The sequence below is a fragment of the Diceros bicornis genome, chromosome 26 (assembly GCF_020826845.1).
Source record: "Diceros bicornis minor isolate mBicDic1 chromosome 26, mDicBic1.mat.cur, whole genome shotgun sequence".
In the NCBI taxonomy this organism is placed as follows: Eukaryota; Metazoa; Chordata; class Mammalia; order Perissodactyla; family Rhinocerotidae; genus Diceros; species Diceros bicornis.
In genome coordinates this window covers 11,599,130-11,619,798 of record NC_080765.1, presented here as the reverse complement: position 1 = coordinate 11,619,798, position 20,669 = coordinate 11,599,130, and the positions used below count along the sequence as shown (strand labels likewise).

The 20,669-nt window shown below is 45.8% G+C and overlaps 1 protein-coding gene across 5 annotated transcripts in view; it reads right to left on the bottom strand.

Annotated features, from left to right (window-relative positions):
- CARD11 (caspase recruitment domain family member 11) overlaps positions 1–20,669 on the bottom strand; it is a 112,727-nt gene that overhangs the window by 55,613 nt on the left and 36,445 nt on the right. The window contains exon 1 of one of the 5 annotated variants that reach the window (XM_058569386.1): positions 3,318–3,407. The exons of the other annotated variants lie outside the window; for them this stretch is intronic. The gene's annotated coding sequence lies outside the window, so the exon portion shown is untranslated. Of the gene's footprint in view, positions 1–3,317; positions 3,408–20,669 lie in introns of those variants that run through there. 5 annotated transcript variants of the gene reach the window in all.

Genomic DNA, 20,669 nt, shown 5'->3' with positions numbered 1-20,669 from the left:
GCTTTCTCACGGAATGGGGCCCCCTCCTTTGCCACCCCCGCAGCCCCACATTTCAATTAGCTCTGTGTTATTCTGGTCCCCCATTACCTGAGATAATCAAGGGCTGGCTGTAATTAATTGCTATAACGCACCCAGGAGCAGAGCCAAACGGCAGCTTGGGAAGGCTGGCCATGGCTGCTCGTCTCTCCAATGCCCCTCTTGAAGGGGCCGCTCAGAGGTCAGGCTCCATGAGAAGACAGAGCTGCCCTGTGGCGTGGATGAGGGCCATACACAGAGACCCCCGTGGGTTGCATCTGGTGTCTTTGCTGCATCATGGCGCTGAGCAAGATTCCCACTTCTCCCACTTCCCCTGCCCAGTTCTCCTCCCCTGTCCTGGAGGCTGTGAACCCTCAACACCAGTGATCCTTAAAATCAAGACATCTTATCCATACAACGGAATACCATTCAGCCGTAAAAGGGAACAGAGTCCTGATCCATGCTACAACATGGATGAGCCTTGAAAACATTATACTGAGTGAAAGAAGCCAGACACAAAAGGCCACATATTGCACAATTCCATTTACATGAAATGTGCAGAACAGGAAATCCACACGGACAGAAAGCAGATTGGCGGTGGCCAGGGGCTGGGGGGAGAGGAGGATGGAAGGGGTGACTGCTGATGGGTAAGGGGTTTTATCTGGGGGTGACAAAAATGCTTTGGAACTAGACAGAAGTGGTGGTTGCATGACACTGTGAATGTGCTAAACACCACTGAATTGCCCACTTTAAAATGGTGCATTTTATGTTATGCAAATTTCACCTCAAACAGTAGAATAAAATAAAATAAAAACAGCTACAATTTCTTGAGCGCATGTGAGGTGCCGGTTCCGGAACCAACACTAACTGCTTAGACAGCCCTGCCGGGAAGGCATCAGCAACTCTGACGAAGAAATAAGAAAATCGAGGGCTGAGGAGGGGACATCACGGGTGAGGGGAATCGGGGTGAGGCTGGATCTGAGCCCCACGAGGCCGGTGTACACGCTCTGCGCTGTGGCACTCCAGTGGCTTTTCAAACCCGAGGTTCTGGCAGACGCGCGAATCCGGAGAGTGACTTTTGCGAGCTGCTGCGTCAAGGAAAAGACGAGAGAGAAGCAGAGCAGCAGAGGTAGGTGAGGGAAGGGTTAGAAGAGAGAATGAGACAAAGAAAAGGGAACCAGAACTAGCAGTCTTATTTAGTACCTGCAGGTGCACAGCCACAAAAAGGAAAGAGAAATGAAGCGAGACACAGTCAAGAGAGGAGGGATGGTGGAGGCGGGGTGGGGTGAGCACAGGCGCGGGAGCGTGGAAAGGGAAAGCCGAGCCTGGCCAGGAAGGGCTGGTTCTGTCTTGGCATCCGTGTGTCGGTCACACCCCTACTCCCGAGAGCTCCCCAGACAGTACACAACTTGCACGTGAACTTGAGTAATTTCCCGCAGGCTGGCTCACCTGTTTTAAAGCCATGAGAGACCCTGAAACGTAAAAACACTGAGACTCACATTTTCCACATATCTGTGCGAGATAAGGGGAGTCAGGGAGAGAATGTCGCAAAACATCTCAAAATACACTGATTTTCCTTCTCAGGAGGGAGAGCTGTGTAGTGCACCCCTCTTGTAATGATCTATTGTGTAAAAGTGTCTTTAAATGAATTTGTCGGGGTTGGAGGCTGGTGGGCGTTTCTTTTCACTTTCTCTACCACCAGGCACCAGCAAATCCGAGATTGCGTTTTTCCGATGTTTTACCCTTCCTGCACGGTTGCGACGGAAATACTTGACAGAGTCTCTGAAAAGTAACAGTGACAGGGATTTGGGAATATTTATGTCAGAGATAATCTCTAGCTTCTTGCTGTCTAAGTGAAAGCTTATAAATCAGATGTAAACCGGACAGCCTTTTTTTTTTTTGCATGTGCCAAATGATACAATCACCAGTAATTACATAAGGCACCCATCAAAACTGCACCCAGACATCGCAGATCAGTATGGACTCGCAGTTGTTAGGAGCAAGTTTCGTTAGCAGTGGAGTGGGGGTACCCCGGCTGCTTGTATGATCATTGATCTCTTCTTTCCTGTGCGCAAGGGGCTCTGAGTGGGTCCGTAGGAAGCCAGGCTTGAAGGCTGGCTGCCCAGCGTTACACAAGCGTGTTGCAAGCCAGGCGGGGCTTCATCCGGCAGGTGGTGAAATTTCTGCATCGAGGGATGTTACCCACTGCGTGACTTTGAGGCACTATAAATTTAACACTCTGTTTCTCATTTTAAAGGACACCTCTAAGACCTTGCTGACTTCTTCAAACCAGTGACGTCAGTTTGCCCCTCTAAAAGTAGACTACAGTCTCCAGGAAGCAAAAGATCCCCAGGGGCTGCAATAGTTTCTTCAATCCTGCAGGACTTCATGGATTCCTGAAGCATCTCATTCAGATGCCTCCAAGAGATGCTGGGGGCGGGGACTTCCCCTTGGGGAGCCTGGGCCTTCCGCCTCCTTGACGAGCCATTCACCCCACACTGTGCCCTTTCTCCCTGGATTCTGGATCAAAGGTCTTTGGTTGGTTCGACTTGGTTCAGCTATCCAATGTCTCTTTCTCATTCCATTTTGCTTGTGGGCAGGGGCTGGGCTGTGACTTAGCTGTCGAACAACCTTAAGCAACAGGCTCATTTCTTCGCATATGTAATCTTATAAACTTCCGAGGAACTGACCAAAAGGTGATCCCTGGAGAAGGGCGGGAATCCCAGAGAGGGCAGGGCTGCAGGGCTGTGAGCTTCAGATAAAGGCAAGGGCCTGGGCTTCTGGAAACGTACACTGCACACACTGCCTCTCCACCCAGCTGGCGCCATGGGCATCTCACTCCTTCAACAAGAACACATTCTGTGCACTCACCCCCACTCCTCAGCCCTTTGCACTGTCCTCCATCAAAAGAAAGTTAGAAAAAACCAGCACGTAGAAACAGGAGCCTTCTGTCCAGATCGATCATCAGGCATTTATCGACAGCCTTCTCTGAGCTCAAGTCCACGCTCTGTGCAATCAAAGCTACCGTATAAAACAGTTGGCCCGGCACCAGCTGCTGAGAGTCCACTGTGTTGTTCAAGAAATTAAGAAATGAAAAGGAACACGCATGAAGCCATCAGAGCACATATATGGACGAGACCAAGAGGGAGCGGTGAGGGGGGAAGCGGGGATCACACAGGAGCCCCCAGACCGGCTGCAGAAGATTCTCCCTGAACAAGGATGGGAGTTCACTAGCTTGGCACACGCATGCCAGTGCATTTGCCTCAGAGTAAAAGGACCAGCCAGTTGGAAAATATACTCACGTGTTGGCAAACTAGCTCTGCCCTGGGTCTGGCCGGGGGTCTCTCCGAGGTCCTCTCATTCCCTCTCGTCCAGCAAATGCATTGCCTGCCAGGCCCCAGAAAATGCTGATGCTGCAGGGCACAGTGGCCTCCCCCGGAAGCCCACATGACACCCCACTCAGAGGCCGCTGCTATTTTTAGCAGGGGCAGAGGTGGGGGCTGCGGTGGGCTGCCATACTTCCCTTTTTATTTTTGTTCTGAGCAGAGTCTGTGGGTGACTTTCCATGGAGGGGGGAGGATGAGAGAAGAGGAGGAGACTGTGCTCTCTCTGGCAGGGGGTGCGCTGCAGAGAACCGGGGGCGTGTCTGCCACTGGGGGGCAGCAAGCATGGGTGGGGGCCAGGAGGGGAGGGAGGAAGGGGCAGAAGCCGGGCATCACCCCAGCTCGGCCCTTCCTGCTGGCCCCTGCCGCTGTGCCCAACCTCAACCAGGAGACCACGGTCCCCTGACTTTGAACTGCACTGAGGAGGAAAGCCAGGAAGTGTGGGGCCTAGAAATTTCCAGGGAAGATGATTCCGCAAGCCTCCCAGCTGCCCAGAGCCAAACGCACCATCAGACTCTTTTCTCCTCCCCACATCTCAGACTCCCCCTGTTGGCTGCCACCACCCAGCATCCACCTTGGATAACTGACCCAGCTCCGCTCTAACAACCGTGTCTTCTCTTTGCTTCTCCAGCTGGGCCTTACACTGCGGGCTGCAGCAGAGCTCTGATCACGCCCTTCCCCTGGGAGGCCCTGCGGTATAGACGCCTGGAGGTGGACGGGCTAGCACGACACTTGGGGAGAGAAGGAGACTTGTGGGTGGGTGGATGGAAGTGATGCATGAAAGTCGCCTGTCTGAGCATCTGCATCGTAGGCGATCCAGAAAGATTAGCCCGGACCCCTTTCCTGGAAGCCTGCAACATCCCCTCCATTCCTACAAGCTGGACACAAGTTTCTCACCAATGCTTCCCGGCCGCACACCACAGAGCCCAAATCTACCATTTCAGCCTCATCCCTCTCTTTTTCCCAACCCATATCCATTGCGAGGAACTTACTGTTCCCTTTCCTTTTTAAAAAATATTGCAGTATGATCAGTAAGCTGCATGAATCTTAAGTACACAGTTTCATGAGTTCTGAAAAGAAGACACCCACATAACCAAGACCCAGATCCAGAAATGGAGCATGGCCATCACCCTAGAAAGTTCCTTCATGGCCCTTTCCATCCTATCCCCTCACCCCCAGAGGCAACCACTATTGTGATTTCTATCAATTTTGCCTTTTCTTGAACCTCAGAAAGATGAACAGCACAGTAAGCTCTCTTTAGGGGCGGGCCTGCTCCGCACAGCACTCTGAAGTGCATCCATTTGCAGGGTTAACAGCTTGTTCCTTTTTGTTCCATTGATATATGTCCCAGTTTGTTTATCCGTCCACCTGTTGATGGACATTTGGGTTGTTTCCCAAATTTATTTATTGAGACATTCTTGGACAAATCTTCGTGTGGGCACAGGTTGTCAGTTCTTTTGAGTAAACACCTAGGAACGGACTGCTGGTCACAGGGTAGGAGTATGCTTAACTCTGTAAGAAATAGCTGCACTGTCTTCCACAGTGGCCCCAGCATCTGCCCTCCGCCAGCAGGGAGGAGGGCTCCAGTCTCTCTGCAGCCTTGGCGACAGCGGGCATAGGTTTTGTGATTTCAGGCCTTCCACTCGCCAAGTAGTGACACCAGCCCTTACTTTGCACACCCCACACGTCCCCGCCTCATGTCTGGCTCCTGCCTTCCCCTCCACTCCGACCTCTCATCCTTTCATGCCTTCCCACATATACTGGGTTGAACGGCATCCCCCAAATCCCATGTCCACCTGGAACTTCAGAATGTGACATTATGTGGAAATAGGGTCTTTGCAGAGGTACTAAGCCAAGATGAGGTCTTCCCGGATTAGGGTGGGCCCTAAGTCCAATGACAGACACAGAGGAAAGATGGCCACGTGACAACAGATGCAGAGATGCAGGATGCGGCCACAAGCCAAGGCACGCTGGGGGCCCCCTGAGCTGGAAGAGGCAGGAAGGACCCTTCTCTAGAGCCTCTGGAGGAAGCATGGGCTTGTCTTGATTTCAGACTTCTGGCCTCCACAACTGTCAGAGAATCAATTTCTTTTGCTTTAAACCATCCAGTTTATGGCGATTTGTTACAGCAGCTCAGGAAATGGACACACCCGGCAACATCTCCATCGGTGTCTCCCAGTCAAACTCCTATCCAGCCTCCAGGCCCTTCCTCATCAATGCTTCCTCCTACATGAGGCCTTCCCTGACTGCCCTCACCTCAGGTGTTCTCCTCCTCCCTGGGCACCTCCAGACAAGACCCAGGCAGGGCTGAGGGCAGCAAGTGGCAGCCACCACTGACTGGCTGGGTGACCTTGGGCAAGATGTGGACTTGTTTCAGTGAGGGGCTAGCAGAAAACAGATGTTGTAAAGCCGGGTCTGGGAGAGTTTAATGAAGGGACAGTCTACAAAGGTGTGGCAGGGAGCCAACAGGAATAGTGAGTGCAGTCCCTGGGGGCTGCAGCCTCAGGAGCTCTCCCCAGACTGCAGGGGCGGAGGGAGGGAGAGAGGGAGCACTGCAGCCTGCAGAGATTCATCCTATGGAGACAGCTGCCAGACAGGAGGAGCCCAGCCTCCGCGAGAGAGGCATGGCTACCCCACGGCCACCCCCAGGGGACTAAATGCCCGACCTCTGTCCTCCCTTTGCACTCCCATCAGCCAAACCCAAGCAGAAGCCAAAGGTCAGGGAGCCCATGGATGGGGCTTAATCAGGTCAGCCTCTGGGCTCAGCAGGGGGGTGGCTCTGCAGGGCAAGAAGTCTTCTGGCACATCCTCTGAGTCTCAAATCTCTCCTCTGTCTCATGGGGACAACGACAGTGCCAACCTCGCAGGGCAGTGTAAGGATGAAGAGCTGACGCTTGGAAGACGTGAGCCCAGTGCCCGCATGCAGTGAATGCTCGGGGAGCTCTGCTCAGCACAACAGCCTCCTTCTTGAGGACCAGAAGTTTTCGGCTTCTCCTGGTCATTCTCTCATGTTCTAGGTGCTTACAGCATAATCGATGGCTTGAACTGAAATGAGCAGGAAGAAAGTAGCCCCCCTCTCTAAGGGGAGGAGCTTTAGGAGAATCTCTCAGGAAACGCTCGATCTTTATTCTTCCTTGTTCTGGGCCTCTGATTCTGAAAGCCGCCCCCACAGGAATGCCATGGGAGGGAAGCCCTGGTTGACTGCATCTCTTTTAGTTCTCCCATCAGTCCCATGTGGCAGCTGCCTTCATTACCGGGAAACCGAGGCTCAGAGAAGTTGTAGGATTTGCCCAGGCCACACGGTGTCTTAGTCCACTTGGGCTGCTACAACAAAATACCTCAGACTGGATGGCTTAAACAACAGACATTTATTTCTCACAGTTCTAGAGTCTGGAAAGTCCAAGATCAAGGTGCCGGCAGATTTGGTGTCTGGTGAGAGAACTCTTCCTGGCTCATAGATGGCACCTTCTCGCTGGGTCCTCACATGGCCTGTCCTCGGTGTGTACTCAAGGAGAGAGAGAGAGCTCTGGTGTCTCTTCCTCTTCTTCTAAGATCACTAATCCCATCATGCAGGTCCACACTCATGGCCTCATCTAACCCTAATACCTCCCAAAAGCTCCACCTCCAAATACCATCCTATTGGGCTCAGGGCTTCAACACAGGAATTCCGGGGGGCACAAACGTTCAGCCCACAACACATGGTAGTACTCGCTATGTCCCCACAAGCTCAGGGCCTCACTCGTTACCTGCTCTGCTGCGGGCACCACTGGGATGTTGTCAACTGAGTGACAACTCCCTGAGCGAATCAATGGAAGGGAAGTAGAGCACGAAGATTCAATCTCATATGGTCAGAGCAACAGGTAATGGAATTTCAGAGTTGGGAGGGGTCTTTAGTGCCACTTTAGCCACTCACACCACTATTTCACAGTTAGTGAATGGAAGTACCAAGAGGTAAAATGAATGATTCGATGAATTAAACTATCCACGAATGGCCCAGTGCCTGCTATGTGCAGATTCAGTGGGGCCCTTTGGATGCATGCTCTCCTGTTGTTTTCACTAGTGCCGCTCTGTGGAATAGGTCCCTTTGCCCCCCATGTTGCAGAAGACGGTCTCAAGGTGAAGGCATTGAATGCTGGGCCCTGGATCCCCACAGGAGCAGGGACTGATCTCACATCTCTTCACCCCGATCTTTCCATCATCCCTTCCACTTTTCTCTTCTTCCCATGCAGAAAGCTGACCCTTCTGAGCTCAGATAGGAGAGACAGCAATTATGACATCAGGAAGCTCAAACTCACCAAAACAAACTAAGGGAAGCTTCCCAGTTGGGAGATTTCAGGACAAAGGATGTCCAACCATGTTCAAGGGTGGGGCCAGATGCCCTTGAAGTCCCTTCTGACTCTCTGGGATTCTAAAACACTCCCTGTCAGAGAGGTCAAACACAGATGGTAGAATTTTCCATGACCGGGTGAGGCGAGTCCCACTGGGCCTGTCAAGGGCACACCACAAGGGATGCCAGCATCGAAGGGCAGAAGGAGCCAAATTCTCACGGGCAGCCGCAAAGAAGAGGGGTCACTTGAGGCCACGGAGGAAAGGGTGCCCGAGAGCCCTAGGAGAAGGCAGCAGTAACTAGTCACACGTGAAAGGCAGTGGCACGCGAGGGCTTCCTGCACACACCCGGTGAGGTGAGTCTGAGCTTGTGGGTGAAGAATGATTTTTCTAATATGGCAAGAAGAAAAAAGAACACAAAACAGCCAGCTCTGCAATAAACCAGCTCACGAGAGCCTGGCGACCCTGGAGACGAAACGCACCCGACTTGGACCAGCAGCTTTGGTGTCGGAGCCCCAAGCCCCGGCCCTTCCAAACCCCAAGGAGCCCAGGGAGGAGCACCTTGTCTCGACGATTCTCCCAGAGTGGACCCACGTCTGTCCTGCCAAGGCCCCGGGACCTGTCCAGGACCAGCCTGCCCAACGACTCAGGATTCAAACTCCTCCCGGCATGGTTTTATTTACCTCTGCCTTGAACCCGTAGTTCTAAACAGTGCAGGCCCCTGACTGCTGACTCAGCCGCCGGAGCCAAAACTCATAAAATCCTATCTCAAAAAGGTCCAGTGATTTTATTTTCTGATCATAAATATGAAATTTAATTAGTAGCTTGCTGCTAATGAAGTCACCGTGGAAAGCAGCCTGGAGACGCAGAGAGGGGAAGAGAACAGCCCGCATAAAACAGAACCCACTGGCTGCCCGGCTAACTCTTGATGGGGCCCTGCCAAGCCTGGGGAGCAGAGGGGCAGCCTCCCGCCTGGAAGAAAGAGGGGGCTGCGCACTCAGGCGGGAAATCAGATGTGGGTTCTGGCTCAGATGTCCCCTCCTTGGGTCGGTGGGAAGTTGCTGGGCACTCTGACCGGTCAGAGGCTCGGCTCTGACTTCTCTCTAAAACTCCATTCTTCATGGCAGGAGGGAGGGGCCAGGAGGAATACGAAGTCTGCTCTTTAAAGAAGCTGAAGGAAAAGCCACTAGAGCGTAGAAAGAGCCCAGTTACTCTGCTTGACGCTGGACATCAGTGGGCAAACAATGTGGTGGTATTTACACTGCATGAAACACACAAAACCCAACACCCACTCTGTTCCTCCAACTGCCTCTGGCCTCAGTTTCTCTATAGAATAGGAATCTATAAATAGTTTATCCATAAAATAGGAATAATGATGCCCACAGCTGGCAGAATATTAGTGATGATTAAAAGCACCTCTAAAGGATGGGCCTGGAATATAGTAGATGCTGAATAAATGGGAACTTTCATTATCCTCCTCCTTGTGTGAGCTCATTAGTTCAATCCAAAGTCCAGAGCTCACTAGGATCTGAAGTCCTATTGAGAAGAAATGGACTATCCCAAGCGTTCTCCAAGAAGCTTAAGTTAAAACATGATTGTTAATGTCCTAAACATGATGGGGAGAAAAACCCAGTCCATATGGTTGGTGGTGAACTAACGCTAACATCAACCAAAGTGAGTTCTGCATCAGTGTCTGAAATCCAAGAGTGTGCGGATGGTGTGAGGATGTGTCCTTTACACGTGCAGAGGTCATGGCCATGCACACACCCTGTGTGTGTACACTGGAGCAGGTGCACAGACTCCTCACACATGAATACCTGTCAGATGTGAGAGAGAGCCATGCTCCCCCCGGGGGTCTGCAGCAGCAAACTTTAAACTTAGTCTGTAGTCAAGGCACACGAAATTATACTTTAGAAAAAAGTTTATGGCAGAAGGTAAGAGGGTTTTTAAGAGTTGTTTTCTTGCTTGCCTTTTTTTTTTTTTAATTGAAGCATATTGCCATTCTGCTGGCATTTGGCTTCCTGAACAAGCAGGAGCAGCACTGTTTTGGCTCCTTGTGCCTCTGCAGGGAATTCTCCTAGGGTCTTGGCTGAGATTTCTGGGATGCTGGAGCCTGACCCCCCTCATGTGTAACTGTCAGCCCCAACAGGTGCAGCAGCTTCAAGGCTTAAATGTCACAGGTAAACTATGTTTGTGTAAATCAAACCCTTTCTCTCCATTTACTGGGTTTAGTGCAGTGGCCTCTCCTGTGCCACAGTGTCAGCTGATTCCCCACGTGAGGAACTGCCCTGTGCAAACCCTGGCTCACAGACTCAAGTTCCTCATGGATGAGACTGCTGTTTGTGGGCCCACAGCATCCGCTCACCTGGAGCTTCTCGGACCTGCAGCATTTCAGGCCTCACTTCAGACCTTCTGAATCAGAGCTTGCATTTTAACAAGCTCTCTGAGTGGTTTGCACACACTGAGATGCACTGCTCTACCTCACTCCTCACTGTTGGCAGAGACACGGGTTGCGGACTTACCTGTTCACTCCCCTCCTAAGTCTTCTAGAATCTTGGTTTGACACACGTGCTAGTGTCTCCTGGCTCACACCTTGCCTGGTCTTTGATGGCGTTTCTGACTTCCTATTTTGGCTCTACAGACTCAAGATTCTTTGGGGTAACCGAGCCCGAGGTTGGACCAGGTCTTCATACTTCACCCCAGAGTAGCCTCACTTTGTTTTGGCCTCGCTAGGGGGCTCCAGATGCTAGGACATGCTGCGACACTTCAGTGGTACATGAACTTCATTCCTAACTGACAACTCAGGACTTGGGGCTCTGCTGCCCATCACCTACCTCTGCTTCAAACAGTCATCTTCCAATCTCTTAAATTAGTTAAGGAAGAACACTGCTGGCTTGTAGCCAGTCTTTTTGTAAAGTGAAGGCTTCTACTAAGTAAGGATTAAGTCTCACAATTATTTCTTATAAAAATCCGATAGTTCATACAACAAGGTTTTAGGGGGTACTTGAAGTCTTATTTGGGGACAGGATGCCCAATGAATCCTACTTACAATAAATCCCACTTCATTGCCAGTCTTTTATAATACCATCTCGTCTGGCCTGGTGAGTTCAGATCAATCATGAGATGTGTAGAAAGCAACACGTTACAAATAACAGTGAAAATATTAAACAATTATAAAATGGGGCAAAATATTTGAAGCAATTGTTGGTAGACAATGAGCAACAGAAGGCTCACGACTGACCCTGATGGAAGGTAAATTAATGAGGTAAGCCTCAGAATCACTCTGGCCTTTTGCCTGGATGCACTTTACATACCACGGGCAGAGAGGTGGAGCTCAAACAGAGCACAGCAGCCTCAATGAACAGAGGAGACAGAGATCAGAGTTCAGGGCTGCTCAGGTCTGCAATTTGGGAGGCGGGAAACCAAGAGGAGGGAACTACACAGAGAGAGAGAGTGTTTGGCTAAGTACTGAACTACACACACAAGCAGGACTCCATGAGCTTGGAGTGCTGAACTTGGAGCAGGACTCCAACTTCTGAGATGTTGGAGTTCCAACTAGCCAGACTGGAGAGACCTCACTGAGTTCCCTGGGAATTCAGAGGCCTAGAAAGTCCACACCTGAGGAGTGGGGCTACTCTGACTCCAGAATAAAGACTAATCTAGATGTACCTAACAAAACTTAAAAAGTTTCAAAAGAATCAAGCCTAGTCATACATGAATTAATTATTTGCCAGATCAAAACTTATCATAATGCACAGCCAACAAAATCTAGAAACTTGGCATCCACCATGATCAGAATTCAATAAAAATTCTTACTAGACATGTGCATAAGCTGACAAATTTGACTCATAGCTAGGATAAAAACCAAGTTAATAGGAACAGACCCAGAAATTACAGAAATGTTGGAATTTGCACACAAGGACTTTAAAACATCTATTATAAATATGTCAAAGATTTAAAGAAAACATGAACATAATAAGGAAAAAGATATGAAACAAGCAATGACCAAATGGAAATTCTAGACCTAAAAATTAGAATATTAGGATAATATTGTTGTCTAACATGCATATAATTACAGAAGAAGAGAATAAAGAGCAATAGTGGAAGTGGAATTAATTTAAAAATTTTTCAAAATTTGATAAAAAATATCACCCAACAGATCCAAGAAACTCAATGAACTCCAAGCAAAATAATCACAAAACCACACATAGGCATATCTCAATCAAACCGTTGAAAATTAGATATAATAAGAAAAATTTTAAAGCAGACAAGGAAAAAAGATACATTACACACAATGGAATAGTGATAAGAACGACTTTGCATTCTTCATAAGAAACAATGCGAGGAAGAAGACAATGGAACTACATCTTTAAAGTGCCAAAACAAAAGTCACCTTGGAATTCTATATCCAGTGAAATATCTTTCAAAAATAAGATGAAATAAAGGCTCTTTGATAAACAAAAAGCTGAAAAAATTCATCACCAGCAGACCTCCAGTATGAGGAATATTAAAGGATATTCTTCAGACTGAAGAAAAATGATACCAGATGGAAACTCAGATCTGCATGAAGGACTGAAAAGTGCCAAAAATGGTAGATAGGTCAGTAAGTATAAAATATTTTTTCATTTATAATTTCTTTAAAAGATAATTTATAGCTTAAAGCAAAAATAACAACAATCTATTGTGCAGTTTATAACATATGTAGAAACAAAATATATGCCAATAATAACACAAGGGATGAGGGGGCTAAGTGAAAGTATACTACTGTAAGTCTTTACACTGTGTGAAGTGATATAATATTAATAAAAGGTAGGCTGTGGTAAGTTAAACATGCATTTTATAAACCATAGAGAAACCACACACATATGCAAATAGAACAAGACCCAGGCTAACAAGTCAACAGAGGAGATAAAATGAAAAACCAAAAAAGACCACCATTAATCCAAAGAAAGGCAGGAAAGAAGAAAAAATGAAAAAAGAACAGATGCATCAAAAAGAAAACAAACACTTAGATGGTAAATGTAAAAGGATTAAACACTTCAATTAAAAGACAGAAATTAGAGTGGATTAAAAAATTATTAAACTATATGCTGTTTATAAAAGATACACTTTAAATATAAAGACACAGATAAGGCAAAAGTAATAACATGGAAACACTATTCATAAAAAGTGGAATCTAATATTAAGATTAGAAAAGTAGACTTCAGGAAAAGGAGACTTACCAGAGATAAAGAGTGACATTTTATAATGATTATGGAGTCAATGCATCAAGAAGATACAATAATCCTCAATGCATATGCCCCTAATTATAAAGCTTCAACACATATGAGGCAAAAACTGATAAAATTGAAAAGAGGATTAGTCAAATTCACAATTATAGTTGTAGATTTCCACACTCCTCTCTCAGTAATTGTTAGAACAAGTAGATAAAAATCAAGGCTATGGAAGATTTGAACAACACCATCAACCAACTTTACCTAATGGACATTTACAAAACACTACAGCTAACAACTGCAGAATACATATTCTTTTCAAGTGTACATGGAACATTCACCAAGACCTTATGTTGGGCCATAAAACAAGACTTAATAACTTTGAAAAGATTAAAATTATACAAATCATGTTCTCTAACACAGGGAATTAAATTAGAAATTCATAATTGAATAGTACCTGAAAATTTCTAGATATTTTGAAATTAAATGACACAGTCCTAAACAACCCATTGATCAAAGAAGGAACCAAAAGGAAAATTTGAAAATATTTTGAATTGAATATAAATTAAAACAAAATATCACCCATTTACATTTATGACAAAAAAAATAAAATACCTAGGAATAAATTTAACCAAGGAGGTGAAAGACCTACACACTGAAAACTTAAGACATTATTGAAAGAAATTGAAGACATAAAGAAATAGAAAGATACTCTGTGCTCATGGATTGGAAGAACAAACAGTTAAAATATCCTATTTTACCTAATGCCCTGTATTACTTAAAGCAATCTACAGATTGCAATCTACAGAATGCAATCTCAATCCAGAATCCCAATGCCATTTTTCACAGAAATAGAACAAAGAATCCTAAAATTTCTATGGAACAAAAGACCCCAAATAGCCAAAGCCATCCTGAAAAAAAAGAACAAAGCTGCAGGTATCACATTTCCTGATTTCAAAATATACTACAAAGCTATAGTAATCAAAACAGCATCTTTTTGAATATCATGTTTCCTTGGGCAAGGGAAACAAAAGAAAAAATAAACAAATGGGACTACATCAAACTAAAAAGCTTCTGCATGGTAAAGGAAACCATCAACAAAATGAAAAGACAACCCACCAACTGGGAGAAAATATTTTCAAATCATATATCTGACAAGGGGTTAATATCCAAAATATATACACAACTCATACAACTCAACAACAAAAAAACAAACCAAAAAAACCCAAAACCAAAAACTCAATCAAAAAATGGGCAGAAGATATGCATAGACATTTTTCCAAAGATATACAGATGGCCAACAGGCACATGAAAAGATGTTCAATGTCACTAATTATTAGAGAAATGCAAATCAAAACTACAATGAGATATCACCTCACACCCATCAGAATAGCTATTATTAAAAAGACAAGAAATATCAAGTGTTGGAGAGGATGTGGAGAAAAAGGAACTCTCGTACACTGCTGGTGGGAATGTAAATTGGTGTAGCGACTATGGAAAACAGTATGGAGATTTCTCAAAAAATGAAAAATAGAAACATCACACGATCCAGCTATTCCACTTCTGGTATTTATCCAAAGAACATGAAAACATTAATTCAAAAAGATACATGCACCCCTATGTTCACTGCAGCATTATTCACAATAGCCAAGACTTGGATGCAACCTAAGTGCTCATCAACAGATGAATGGACAAAGAAGATGTGGTATATATATACAATGGAATACTACTCGGCCATAAAAAAGATGAAATCATGCCATTTGTGACAACCTGGATGGACCCTAAGGGTATTATGCTAAACGAAATAAGTCAGATAGAGAAAGACAAACACTGTATGATTTCACTCATACGTGGAAGATAAACAAACAAACGAACACATAGATACAGAGAATAGATTGGTGTTTACCAGACGGAAGGTGGTCAGGGGAGGGCGAAAGCGGTAAAGGGCCACATATGTATGGCAATGGATGGAAACTAGACTTGGTGGTGAACACGAAGCAGTCTATACAGAAGCTGAAATATAATGATGTACACCTGAAATTTATATGTTATAAACCAATGTGACCTCAATAAAATAAAAATAAATAAACTTTTTAACTAAAAAAAAACAAATCAAAATACCAAAATCTGTGGCATGCAGCTAAAGCAACGCTTAGAGGGAAATTTATAATTTTAAATGCTTATATTAGAACAGAAGAATGATTTAAAATTAATGATCTAAGTTTCTACATTAAGAAGCCAGAAAAGCAAAAGTAAATAGAGAAAAGTAGAGCATAAAGAGTGGAAAACTCTTTGAAGTGGAAAAATCAATGAAATCTAAAGCTAGTTCTTTGAAAAAAATCAACAAAATTGATAAACCTCTAGCTAGACCGATTAAGAAAAAAAGAGACAAAACAAAATTACCAATATAAGAAACGAGAGATAAGATATAACTACCAATCCACCAGGCATTGAGAGATTAGTCTGGGAATATTATGAAAAACTTTATGCCCATAAATTCTACAACAAAGATGATAAGGACAAAAATCATTCAAAAGACACAAATTTCCAAAATTAACCTTAGAAGAAATAGACAATTTGAGTTAGCTCTATATCTATTAAAGAATTGGAAGTCATTATCAGAAACCCTCCCACAAAGAAAGCTCTAGACTCATACGGCTTCACTGGTGAATTCTATCAAACATTTAAGGAAGAAATAACCCCAATGTTACATAAACTCTTTCTTAAAATAGAGGGAGAAGTAATACTTCCCATCTCATTTTACATGGTCAACATTATATTGATTCCAAAACCAAACAAAGACATTACAGGAAAAGAAAAGTACAAACCAGCACCCCTCATGAACATAGATGTAAAAATCCTTAATGTAATTTTAGCACAAAATTTCAGAAATATAAAGAAAGGATAACACTAGTTTTTTTTTCCCCTCCTTTTCCATAAAGTTTATTTATACATCATGATTAGGAGTACTTTTGGAAAAGTACTTTATATGTTTTTGTAATTGCTTTGTCTGACTTCAACTTCCTTAATTTCACAGTTTACACAGATGTGTGTGTAGAGGGTAAATTTGTGTATATACACGTGGGTTGGGGTTTTTTCCACTACATGTGTTCGTTCCATGGACATATGATCTCCACAAGCTGTGGGAGTGACTGACCAGGGCTTGTTTTTGTTCTTTTGAAGAACAGAGTAGCATTTAGAAAATAAATTGCATTGCAAAGCTCTAAAAAAAAAAAAAATTTCTTCTCCTTTGACTGATTGATTAAAAAAACTGGTTGATTCCAAGAATGCAAGGTTAGTTCAATATTCAAAAATCAACTAATGTAATTCACCATATTAAGAGAATAAAGAAGAGGAAAACCATATGATTATTTCATAGATGCAGAAATCATTTGGCAACATCAACACTCATTCATATTAAAAACTCTCAGCAAACTAGAATAGAAAGGATTGTCCTCAAATTGATAACAGCTATCACCATTCTCTGTGATGAAAGGCTAAACGCTTTTCCTTTAAGATTGGAAACAAAGCAAGGATATTCACGCTAACCACTTCTACTCAACCTTGTCCTGAGGTTTCTAGATAGTGCAATAAGGCAAGAGAAAGAAATAAAGGTCATGAACACTTCCTACCACTAGGCAGAGGTAAAACTGTCATTATTTGCAGACAACATGATTGTGTAAGAAAAAATACAAAGGAATCTATAAAAAATCTACCAGAATAAATATGAATTAGTTAATAATAACTACTAATAATCATTCTCTAATTTAGCAAGGACACAGGACACAAGGATTTCAGTATAGGAAAATAAGAAAAACCCCTCATGTCAAAAAAACATAAAATACTTAGGATTTAAATATAATGAAAGACATGTAAAACGTCTACACTGAAAACTACAAAGTATTGCTAAGAAAATTTTAAAAGCCCTAAATCAAACGAAGAGAGATATCATGTTCATGGATTGCAAGACTCCTCAATATTAAGATGTGAGTTAGGTCTAGATTGACCTACAACTTCCATAAATTCGAATCAAATACCAACAAGCTTTTTTTCATATAGTATGAACAAACTAATTCTAATATTTATATAGAAAGATGAGGGACTTTGACAGCTAGAACAATTTTGGGAAAAAAATTGGAGGAATATAATATAAATTAATATATATGTATTAATTATATATTTATATATTATATTATATATATCTATATATAAATACAATATAAATGTAATTAGCCAATTTCAAGGCTTACTGTAAAACTACGGTCATCGAGATGTATGGTTTTTGTGTAAAGATAAGCAATAATTCAATGAAATGGAATAGGGAGTCCATCCAAAAGTAGACCTCTAGCTATATAGTCAATTGATTTTGACAAAGGGCAGGAAAACAATTCACCGGTGACAGGACAGTCATCTGCCTGGGCAGAGCATCTTCAGGGAACAGCATAGGGTCTCCCATGGGGCCTTGAGAAGCCCACATCTGGGTTTGGGATATGCAGTCCCAAGCAATATGGGTGCAACAAATGCATGTTTTTCTGCATTAAAATTCAAAAGAGCCTGATGTGCACACATCAGGCCACTGTCCCATCGGATGCAGGGTGGCAGAAGGCATTTCTTGAGGTTCTTGGAAACCAAGTGCATTTCTGGGGGCCATCCTGGATGGGCATGAGATCCACCCAGAGGCCTCACTAAAATGTGTGGGTCCTGATAAACTTTGAGAACACCCCTTGACACCTGTGGACTCGACAGGAAACAGAGGAACAGGGTGTGCCGGGGGAAGCTCAGGTCCACAGGGCGCCAAAGGTCGGCCTTCAGCTCTCGTCAGAGTCGCCTTTGCCCTTTCTCCACGGAGGAGTTAAGGCTGTTCAGCTTTCTCCATAGAGGAACCAACCTTGAGCAGGATGAATAACTGATCCTCAGCTGGGGGAACCTCCTGCAGGCTTGGCTGTAAATCTGTCCCTGACACACCCGGCCATCCTACCCCTCCCTTTTCCCGGGGCTAGAGGTGCCCCCATTCCACCCCGCCAGATGCTCAGAGTCCTCAGTCTCTTTAATCTTGTCCCATTAAAGTCTGCCCCCAGGAAAGGCACAGAGGGCAGAAACTCAGAGCCCCCAGCTGCCTTCTCCAGGTGGAGCATGCTCACGATTCCTCCAGGTGCAGATATTCCCATCCACGTCGAGGCTCTGAGGCACGATTCCCCGCCCAAGGTAACACAGGGGGGACTGGCCGAGCCCCGCTCACGCTCCGGTATGCCTGGCTGCAAGCTCCGGGCTCCGTGGCCGCTAAACCCTGCAGGCAAAGTTTCGGCAGCTGGCCCTGTTTAAGGTGTCACCGCGTCTATGAACACCTGTTTCAGAACAGGGAACATAGCTATTCCTACCCGAGGAATTTCCAACATCAGGGATCTGAGTGGCCTGGAAAAGGGGGCCTTATAAACGTAACACTGTTTTTACATGAGAAAAGGTACGTTTAGAGGGTTCAGCTGGAATGGTTTCTACACACGAAGGCCTGTGCCAGACAGAAGCTCAAAAGTCTGCAAGAATGTTTAAAGAAGCCCCGTTAAAAACGCTCAATTCTCTGTTGGTAACAGTATTAGTCAGCTCGGGTTGCCGCAACAGAACACCGCAGAAGGGGCGGCTTCAACAACAGACTTTATTGTCTCACAGTTCTGGAGGCTGGAAGTCCAAGATCAAGGTGCCGGCAGAGTTGGTTTCTGGTGAGGCCTCTCTCTCAGCTCGCGGACGGCTGTCTTCTCGCTGTGTCCTCACATGGCCTTTCCTCCAAGCGTGCATCCCTGGTGTCTCTTCCTCTTCTCATAAGGACACCAGTCCTATCGGATTAGGGCCTCACCCTCACAACCTCATTTAACCTTGATTACCTCCTTAAAGGCCTGTCTCTAAATATAGTCACACTGGGGCCTAGGGTGTCACTGTATGAATTTAGGGGGGACACAATTCAGTCCATAACAGTAATTAAGCATGTCACTTCTTCTTCTGTCACGACAGGACATATGACCCAAAACGGACTTTGAAACAAAGGGGAGTTCACCTGATAACACCCTAATGAACACAGTCCTTTAAGACAGTCTTTCCAACAATGCCACAATTGCTCAACATATTTTATGGAACTTCCTCTGAATTGTTCTTGGTGACAGTTTATAAGGTACAGTCCCAAAGCTTGAAAAACAACACAAAGGGCAAGGATTCTAATCATTTTGTGTGCAGTGACATTATCCCTGGAAAAGATATAGGGCCCACACAGCAGCCACGACAAGGTATTTAGGTTTCTGGTGCCTCTGTGTTAGCCCATGCTGTGCCCTGGGCCTGGAATGTCCTTCGTCACTGTGTCCACTTGGCAGACTCCTACACATCCCTCAGGGCCCAGCGCCACCACTACCTGAATTCCCCAGCAGCAGTGCGGCTCCTTCCTCCACGTCTCCCAAGCCCCGACTTTCAGAACAGCGCTAGTCTCATGGGGTTGTGCTTCCCACTTTGCCCATGTGTCTCCTCCACTTGGCGCTTTGTCCTTGAGGTGAGAGACATGTCTCTTCACCAGTGGGACCGAGGCCTCATACACAGTAGAGGCTCTACAGATGTCTGTCTGATCTCGTCTAAGAGCCGTTCTAGTTAGCTCCCCCTCACCCCTGCCCAACCCCAAAGCTGCCTGGTTTTGCCCCAAAGATAAATGAGGAGTACAGCGGATACCGTCAGACCTACTGCTGCTCTCTGTGCCTGAGGCCCCTTTTCCAGAACTTTCTCAGACCACCCACCTGCGTGTGCGACAAGCCGGAAGGGCTGCCTGTACCCTGAACTAACACTGCTCAGGAGCCAGGGAATCGTACCCCAGTTTTCTAGCTCCTCAGGTGGGCTAATTCCAGGGCAAGTGTTTTGCCCATTTTCCAGTTTCCCTACAGGATTAAGTTCCTGTTGCCCATGGTGACAACAGGCTTCAGGACACACCCTTTATTGACCCGTGCCTTTCCTTCCCTGTCCCGCTTCCCTACTCTGCGATCCCTGTTCCAATCCTTGTAGACACCTTTTGGGGGAGCCCGAGTGACGCCATGGAAGGTCTGGAATGGCAGACAGCGCTCCGGCGGGTGGAGCTGAGCACAAACCCCAGCTGCCACGAAGGCTTCAACCCAAGCAAGCAGAAAGCCCAGCCCCCAAATCCTACACTGGTGCCTCAGGCAGGTGGACACGCGCCATTTCTCAGGGAGAAGAAATCCAGGGGGCCGGGAGCTCCCGAGGCCCAGCCGGTGTGGAAGGCAGGCAAGGCCCTGGGCTGGCGCTGCAGGTGAGCAGAACTAAGCGAAGTTCTTGGGGCTTGTGCTAACTGAGAGATGGTCCTGAGACGCTCAGGCCTGCAGCAGGGAAGGCAGCTGCTGCCACCTCCCCGTGCTGTGACAAACGAGCCTCGCAGAGCTGAGACATCCCACCCGGCAGCTCCCGGGGCTCTCTCTGAGACCAGGATGACAGTCTAGGCCCCGGGCTCTCGGCTCACACCATAAAGCAAAAAAATGGGGTATTTTTATTTCTACGCAGAATCAAGTTGACAAAGTCTAATTTTTCCCCCAGGAAAGATCAAGAGGGAGGTGCAAATTGGAATTGTAGAGACAGCTCTGTGCTGGAAAATCCAAGTTTTTTTTTTGAGCAGTGCATAGGTCCACGCCCAGGATCTGAACCTGCAAACCCCGGGCCCTCAAAGCAGAGCGCTTGAACTTAACCACTACGCCTC